Source organism: Canis lupus, chromosome 5, assembly GCF_048164855.1.
Source record: "Canis lupus baileyi chromosome 5, mCanLup2.hap1, whole genome shotgun sequence".
Classification (NCBI taxonomy): Eukaryota; Metazoa; Chordata; class Mammalia; order Carnivora; family Canidae; genus Canis; species Canis lupus.
The window spans coordinates 62,158,837-62,168,046 of NC_132842.1; the positions used below are offsets into that span (position 1 = coordinate 62,158,837).

At 42.7% G+C, this 9,210-nt stretch overlaps 1 long non-coding RNA gene across 1 annotated transcript; it reads right to left on the reverse strand.

The window, feature by feature from the left end:
- Positions 1 to 387: 387 nt before the first annotated feature.
- On the reverse strand, positions 388 to 7,931 carry LOC140633014 (uncharacterized). Its single transcript, XR_012030644.1, has 3 exons — positions 7,785 to 7,931; positions 1,665 to 1,754; positions 388 to 758 (listed from the first exon to the last, which is right to left on the reverse strand). It is a non-coding gene; the product is annotated as an uncharacterized lncRNA (long non-coding RNA).
- Positions 7,932 to 9,210: the final 1,279 nt, after the last annotated feature.

The following is a 9,210-nucleotide window of genomic DNA, read 5'->3' on the forward strand; positions in this document are numbered from 1 at the left end:
CACCGCATGCCCCCACCCCCGACCCCTGCTCAGCACCTCTACCCCTCCTCTAGCTGTCATCAGTCCCCTGCCTTCACTCCCCTCTGTTGAAAACACTCGAGTTTTATGTGGAATTCAAGAAACAAAACAGAGGAGCACAGAAGAAGGTGGGGGGAATGTAACAGGATGAATCAGAGAGGGGGACAGACGGTAGGAGACTCTTAATCATAGGAAACACACTGAGGGTTGCTGGAGGGGAGGCGGGAGAGGGGATGGGGTAAGTGGGTGATGGGCATCAAGGAGGGCACATGACGGAATGAGCGCTGGGTGTTACAAGCAATAATGAACCTCTGAAACCAATAATTCACTATATGCTAATTAGAATTTAAATAAATTAAAAAAAAAACAGCACTTGACTGGCTGGACCCTAACTCATCCACATTCCTCTCCAACATGTCTTTATTGCATTCAGAGAGGGCAAGGTCCTAGAGAATTCCTCAGGATTTGACTTTTAATGGATAATGTGCCAAAACATACAGGCTTGATGGTAAGCCCCGGGGTGGGGGGACACGGTGGGAGGGGGGGAATGTTTGGTTAACACTTGCGTGCCCACAGCCCAGAACAGTGCTGACCCATAGCAGGCATACCTATAAATAGGTAAACTAATGATACGAAGGGAGGGCTACGAAGGCAGCCCCTCTTCTGGGGGAGGGGGTTCCATGATCGTGGTTGGGTCCGTTGAGGAAAGTTTCGCTTCTGTCTCAGCTGGTCTTTTATGACTAGAAATAACAATGATGGTGTTCAGAGGGTTAAAGAAACAGATTCCATCCTAGCTTCCAGAAAGGCCAAAGTTGCCCCCTGGACCAAGTCAGATGCAGTCCGGTGAGACGGGTTCCTGGGATTAGTGGAGAGCACTCCAACCTCACCTTACTTGAGCATTCTGCTCTACATTCATTTTCCTCCTTGCTTTGCTCTTTAAGGGGGCGGGTCAGTCAGGGGGGCTGGAGACCATCTTGTTTTATTTAACATATCCCTATATCCTTATAAAATGTCCAAAGTCTCTTCCAGTTGGAGAAAGATCTGAACACATGAATGCAGCAATAACGTAACCCAGAAATAGTGTGGGCTGGGGAAACGGTTGAACCCAATGCACTGGGCCTAGTTGCAAATGGGCCCCTGAGGTTAAGATGCCACTGGCCAAACGTTTCGAGCATTTTTGGGTTCTGAGTGGTCAGGAAGGATGAGGAATCTCTGCCCAAAACTCAGTAGATTCCAAACTATAAAAGCCTTGGGTCAACCATAAAGACATATATATTTGGTGCCTCTGGGAAGGGGGAAGAGGGGGTCCTCAGGCTGCCATCTGGCTTCTCAGCAGCCCCACCCCCCAACCGCACTGAGGCCAACTTAGCCTTAAGGACTCCAGGCTCTACCTCTACCCTGGATCACAATTTATCTGCCCCTGGAACTCCCCAGCAAGACCCTACTCTCACACTGGAAATCTTCTGATAAACTAACTCTGACTACAGTGTGAATAGTCCTGCATGGGCTTAACGTGTCTGCATGTGAATAGGAAAGGTGCCTTAAAATGCAAGCCCTTTGGGAAGGATTCTAGATACCATCAATGGAGCTGTAATATGGGAGATTTCTAGAAGGGAAGCCTTCCCACCGATAATCTATTGACTTACCTCTAAATTGCCCTTCCTGGTTACAGTTCAGCCACAGCAGGACCTGAACAAGCTACATCCTCTTCCTGAGCCCTGGTTTTCCATCTGTTACTTAAGTAGGTTGAATAAAGAGACATCTTAGGTCACTTTAATTCAAAAGTTGGTTCTTTGAATGCAAATTTCTTAGCTAGACATTTATATCTTCCCATTATTTGACCCTAAACTCAACTTTATTATCCATGACTCCCCTTACAGAAACAAGAGGGATCATATTAACAATGCTATTAAATAATCCTATAAAATCACTGGTGTTTTGGTGTTTCTTGAGTACTTACCATGGGCCAGGCATTACTTTAAGCACATTTTCCATTTGACCTCAGACAGCCCTAATGATAAGATTCCCATTTTACAGATGAGGAAACAAGGGCTTAAGTCATGTGCTGGTCCAGCAAGTAAAGGCTGGGGCTAGAGTTCAAACCCAGGCAACCTGTGCCCTAAGACATGACATCATGCTGGGTAGGCTTGTTCCCTGGACAAGATAGGGCCCCCCTCTCCCTACATCAATTCGAAAATTAGGCTCAGAGAGGTTAAGTCACTTGGTCAAGGTCACACAAGCAGTAAATTGAGCCTCTGAAGCACTTCCTTTGGGCTCCACCCTGTTTCCACTGGATCCCAAGACCTTCAGGCTGCCCTCTGGCTTTTCAGCAGCCCTTCCCCATCACGGTGGAGCTGCTTTACAAGTACCTCCCTCCCTCTCTCTCTCTCTCTCTCTACACTCCTCCACCCCTGCCCCCCCTCACTGCCTCCTGTTCGGGCTTTTAACTACCTGAACTGCCTCCTATCACTTGGCTGGAAAAGCATCAGAAAATCTGGATAAGAGGGGGACAGAGGGTCTGGGAGACTCAGCAAAGGCAGCTCTTTTCCATGAAAATAAAAATCAAGAAAGCCCAAGTCTTTTAATCTGACCCAGAAAATAAACTTCCTTTCTTCTGGGCTGGGATAGCAGATGCCAAGATCCACCTCAGGCCTGCTGGGATAGCAGATGCCAAGATCCACCTCAGGCCTTTAAAAAACAAAACCAAACCAAACACTACTAAGCCTTAAACCCCTCTATGATTCCGTTTATAATAAAAACATTGACTTCCCCTCTCCCCTGGTGGGGCGAATTGCTGCGGTTAAAGAATCTGTTTTTGTAGTCAGCTAATTACCCCCTTAAAGGATGGCTGATGATCTAACTTCCCGCCCTCAGCTTGGCCTCAGAGCTCCCCAACTTGGCTCCAGAGGGCTACGGGGCTGAGAATCAGGCCTGAAGAGGTTAGGGAAGAGGGGGACAGAAGCCCTCAGGGCCCCCACCCCCCAGAGCATGGCATAGGCACCCTCAAGGCAGAAAATCTGTCTTCCAACCTGCCTCTGCCACCTCCTGTCTTCGCAAGTGATGCTACTAACTTCCTGAGGCTCAGGCTTCTCATCTGTGAAATGGGGACACCAACGGTACCATGAGAAGTTGAAAGTCCGGGGTCTAGCACAGAGCGAGTGCTCAGTAAACACTAGATTCTTCTCCCTTGCCAGTCCTACTTTCCCTTTCCTTCCTGGACTACCCAACACTGAAGAGCCTGGCTAAGCACCTGCCTTCCCAACTTGCTCTTGCTCAATCATAGCAGCCATAATAACTATAACGAACATTTAATGAGCACCACCAGCCAGATGTATATTGAGTGGTTTAGAGCTGTTACCTTATTTAATTCTAGGAATGATCTTGAGACACATCCTATTCCTACTATTAGGCCCATTTTACAAAGGAAACAACTGAGACTCAGTAAGGCTAACTTACCCACCTAGGAAGGTTAGCTGTTGTAGAATTAAAAGTCAGCACTTTGATTTGAATGCCCATACTGGGGACCTCCCTAGAAGTCAGAAAAATTTATCTCTCCTCCCGTCCTTGGGAGATCGAAGAGAAAATTTAAGGCCCTGGGCCTACTATGGATACCAGACCAGAGGCAGAGGCTCTGTTCTCTACCGAAGTGCAGGTTATAGTAGAAAGAGGTGGTGCCGGGCCCAGCTCAGATATCATTGGATCCTACTGTATATGGGAGGTCCTTCAGTTCTCCACGATGCCCATTTGGAAGAGGAAAGAGGGAAGGGTGGAGAATACCCAACAATTCTTCCTTAAGATGGGAGCTAAGAAGGAAACTGGCAAAAGTCAGCACCGCAGAAGAATATGGCGGTCAGGGAGCCTCCCTCAGGGAAGCTAACATTGTAGGTGACTCCTAAAGGCAGAATGAGAATTAGCTGGGTGAATGTAGTATTCCAGAAGAGGGAACAGCACAGGAAAAACCACCAGCTCACAAAGAACTCCAGGTTTGTGCCTCCACTGTGCTTCCCAGCTCCATCAGCCTCTTGGTCCAGATTTCCAGTCTCAAACACATTGTTTTTCTTCTTAAATGACCCCCTCCTATGGCCCTTTGGGTGTATGCCAGGCTGGGAACTCTCCAGACCTGTGCAATGCTCTGTTCCTACAGCTTCTTGTTTGCCTCTCCCTCTGGCTTCCTGGATTCCTTATCTTCCTCTCTTGTGGTTTACACCCTTGTTATGGTCTGAACTTTGGGTCCCCACAAAATTCATAACTGGAAGCTCTAAAACCCAATGTGACTAGATTGGGGATGGGGCCCATGAGGAACTGATAAAGGACAAATGAGATGGTAAGGGTGGATGCTAATCTGATAGGGCTGGTGCCCTCATAAGACAAGAAAGAGATAGCAAACCTCTCCCCCACCCCCACCCCCATCCCTCCCTCTCTCCCTTTCTGCTGTGTGAGGACACAGTGAGAAGGTGGCCAACTATATGCCACAAAGAGAGCTTCCACCTGAACTCTAGCTGGCTAAACCTTGGTCTAGGACTTCCAGCTTCCAAAACTGTGAGGAAAAAACTTTCTATGGTTTTTAGCCACCTAGTTAGTCTATGATATTTTGTATAGCAACCCATATATGCTCATCTCGATGAAATAAACCTTTCAGTAGCTCTCTGGGAGTTTCAAGGTGGGGGGGTGTAGTTTTGTTTTGTTTTGTTTTTGCTTTTTAACTCTGAAAAATATTTTGGACAAAGAATTTGCTGAGTGTAGAATTTTAGGATGAGAAGACTCTCTTCCTAGGGTTTGATGGCTATTCTCCACTGTCTTCTAACTTCCACTGCTGTTGTTGAGAAGTCTCTGGATCTTCTTAACCCCCAATTCGTGAAGTGTGATTTTTTTTCTCCCTGAAATCTTTTACAACCTTCTCTTTATCTTTGTTCTGAATTGTCACCATAAGAGGACTCAGTGTCAATTGTTTCTCATTCATGGCTCTGGAAAGCCAATGGGTCATTGAATCTGAAAACTTCTGGGCAGTTTTCTTGCATTTTATTTTCCTTTCAAAATGTCTCTGTCTCTACTTACTGTGTGTCTACTTTCTGACCTTCCTGACCATAGAATCAAGATACATGAATTTGGCCTTTTTAAATAGATCTTTTCCCATAATAGCTATCTTTTGGGGTTTTCTTTTCCTAATTTGATCTTCTGATTTTCTCAACATTATCTTCCATCTCTTATTATTACATGTTAGTATTTTTGCCATTATACTTTCAGTTTCCAAGAACTCCTTTTTGTTCTACACCAGCTGATTTTCATAGATATAATATATTCTCTTATCACTCTGGGGATGTTATAGTTTGTTTTTTAATATTCATTCTAGCTCTTGTATTGTCTTTCTTTTTTCTTTTTTTGAGAAGGGTCTGGGTTTTTTCACACTGAAGACTTTTCTCAAATATATAAAGATCCTTGGCCTTCTGTTTATATTTAATAGAGAGGACCTAGAAAGCAAGTGGAAATCTGTGAGTGTGTTGATGACTGGTCAAAGGCCATATTTTGCTTTTGGAGACCCCCAAATGTCAATATTTATTGCTCTTTCCTTGGAGACCTTCGTTCTCCAGAGGGGGAATCTCTCATCTCCTGGGGGGTGGCAGTGAGGAAAAAGGGAGGGGGAGTCAGTACACAAGAAGCTAGAATTCAAGGAACCAAAGACAGGATCAGCCCTTTAACAGTTCAAATAGGATGGTTATTGAGATTCTGTGTACTGGGTAGAGGGAGAGGGGAAGGGGAAAAAGGGACTGGGAAGAGGGAGAAGGGAAAAATGGGTGGGTGAGGAGATGTATGTTATTGGTATCTTGGTTAAAACTCATTCTTGTCTGAAAACCCCAACACTTTCACTTATGCATTCTGTGTGGTGATTTCTATCTCAGATGGCATCTAAGAGGCTGTTAGATTTCTGTTTTATTCTCCCCTTGAAACTTTTTTGAGAGGTATAAATATGGGAAATAAATATAACTCAGTGTCTGACAGTTTTTCCTTTATATGTCCATCTTTTAGAAGGGACAGTTTTCGTATTTAAACCCCATAGTTTATTGCTTTCTGTTTTAGTGTTAAGTCTTTCTATTATACAAGTAGGAGGTATTTGTTACAGATAATCTAGACCAGGACTCAGCAAACATTTTCTGTAAAGAGCCAGCTAGCAAATATTCTAGGTTTTGTGGGCTAGGTTTTGTTGTCCCTACTCAACCCTGCTATTGTAGCTCAAAAGTGGCCATAGACAATACATAAATGAATAGCCCTGGCTGTGTTCCAATAAAACTTCCTTATAAAAACAGATGGTGGTCCAGCCTTGGCTCACAAACCAGTTTGCTGACCCCCCACCTGCAGAATACAGACTAATAAAATGAAGAAAACAAAACTACCAAAGATAATCGACGTTGGTATTTTGATGTGTATCTTTCCAATCTTTTCTCCACGTATATATATTTCATTTTCACAACAGGACTGTCATCTACACACAGTTCTAAACTGTTTTTCTCCCATAATATTTCAAGAATATTTATGCCATGAAAGAGTCTTCAATAACATTACTCTTACTAGCTGGGAAGTATTCCATCACATAGATCGATCACAATTTATGTAACAATCTCCCTATTGCAAGATTTTGTTTTTAATTTCCATCTCTCCTATAAAGAATCAGGGCTAATATTTAGTTGCTGTGCATGAGTCCAGTGACACCAATGCTGTACAGGAGCCATCTGTTCTGATTAGTTTGTGCTCTTGCCATGCCAGCCATTAATTTTTTTTTTTTTTAACATCAAGCCTATAAACTATATGGGAGTAAATAACATGAGAAGTAAGTCTTAATACGATTTAATAATTACTTTAGGATAAATTCCTAGAGAAGAACTTGTTGCTTACAAAGTACTCACATTTTTAACATTTTTGACAAGCATTGTGAAATCAACGGCCAGAAAGGCTATGCCAATCTTTAATCCTACCAGCAGAATGTGAGGGGAACTTTTTTTCTACTAAGGATCTTTTTAATAAGTAAATTTCACATGTTATCATAAATTCTTAAATTTGTACAAGATATCTAGGATTAATGTCTATTCTCCCTCTCAGAAACACCATATAGAGTAGATTCTCTTAGCACATTTCAGGCACATAACTTTCAACTTCATCTTTCTCCGACACCTGTGCCACAGACTTTCATCACAAGAAGTACACTTAGAAAAAGGGATCCTGTGGTTAAAGACGTTCAGGAGAAGTGAAGGACTGTCATCCTGTTCTTTGACAGTCCGAGAGCTCTCCAGCCCCTTAAAAGCATTGAGAAGACCTGCATTCCATTTAGAACCATTTACCTCTTCAACCTAGAATTTAGTAAACAAAACTCTCTCTTCAAGTAATAGCGATAAGAATTCAAATGACTTAGTTCTTCAGAACAAGTTTGGGGAATCTGGTCTCAAGTGTGGACAGAAAGCATTATCTTATCGTTGTTCAATACTATGGTGTTCCCGCCCAATAATCCCACCACTAAACAGGATGGTAAACACAACACCACACCACAACGAGGAATTAAGATTATTGGCAAGTTCTAGAAAAACTTTTGGTGAGCACAAGCTAAAAACAAAACAAAACAAACAAAAAAAAAACAACAAAAAAACCCCCACAATAATATTAAGACTACTAATTCTAGATAAAGGGATGATGAGAGGGGCATAAGTGAATTGAAGTTGCTTGCCATATCCTGAGATATGAAGTAGGCAACCCATAGAGCATAAGAGACATAGTTTTACCTTCACAGGTAATAGCAAAGTTGAGGAACTCATTACCCCATCAAGTTCAAGGAACATTTAGGCAAATTAGTGGATGTCAGATTCATAATGGATTATTGGAGGAAAGCTAAAGATTCGGGGAAAGACAGTATTTCTGACCTTTTGGAAACTGACATCATAGAAGGAAATTACCATGTTCTTTCTTGGAGTCTGCCAGTCATCACTTAGTTCTTTTCTTAAAGGTCCCTAAAGGAGGAATTCTTTGCCTCCCTTAATACCCCATCTCATGCTATTCTATCATTAATTGTTGGGAAAGATCATCCTCATGCCTCATCAAAACCCTTCATCTTCTTTCTAGCCAGGAGCTGAAAAATAACAATTTGGGACTCTACTTCTTTTATTTATCAATATAAAGGGAGGAGAGAAGAGTTAAAATGTAGGGAGGGCCCTGAAAACTCACTCTTTCTATTGATTTTCAGTAATCTTCCCAGAGTAACTTAGAATTTGAAAAGTTTTATCAAAATGTGTTTCGCATTCACACATTAAAAAAGGAATAGCTCCCCCAATCACCCTCCTGCTTTCAATGATTCCTGAGTGATGTAAGTTCTATAAAGATGATATTCATTCAAGCTTGTTATGTCCTCTCTCCAGGGGCCTCTTTCATAACAGGGCACCTCTCAAGATCACTAGCAGCAAAATCTCAAAGTTTCTGGGCACTGTGGCCACACAATACATAACTCAGGAGATTCCCCTGTAGGTCAGCATCTCAAGGTCCTCTATGAACTCATTAACTTTCTCAGCCTTGATTGACAAAGAAGACAGAACACCTAGGAAAGACTGTCATTCTATCATGGAGAAGACATCATCTTACATTGCATCCAATCCATTTCATTTTGTGTATACAATCCGTATGCAAATGAGCTAGTGATAGGAAGGAATTTGCCCAAAACTCTGATTATTAAGAAGTGTGGCAAGGGTTAGAACCCTGGGTCCCCTCTTCTGCAGAGAGCTCTCTCCATTTCCTTCTGTTCCTCTCTACACTGTACACTTTTTGCCAACCCTATGGGGGAAGTTGATGGGTCAGAAGGGTCTAGGAAGATTCCTTTGTGAAGATAAAATCCGTCAATTTCTAGTCTTTAGAAACAGTAGAAATCTCATTTGGGGTTTTGAAGCCTTTGTCTTGTGTATGTTTAGAGTTAAACCTTTGGCTGGATGTGAAATGTTCCAGAACACTCTCCCCAACTGCCTAGCAAGACCCTTCCAAATGCCCTCCTTAATTATGCAGAAAGCATCTTTCTTGCTAGGTTGCCAAATAATATTGCAGGAACTAGAGCAAAGCTGGGACTTGTTTTCCTCTCTTCTCTTGACTGTACATCCTTAGTTTGGTTTTAAATTTCTCCATTCTCCATGGCTATTGGCAACACCGGATTAGTAATGCTAAAAAATT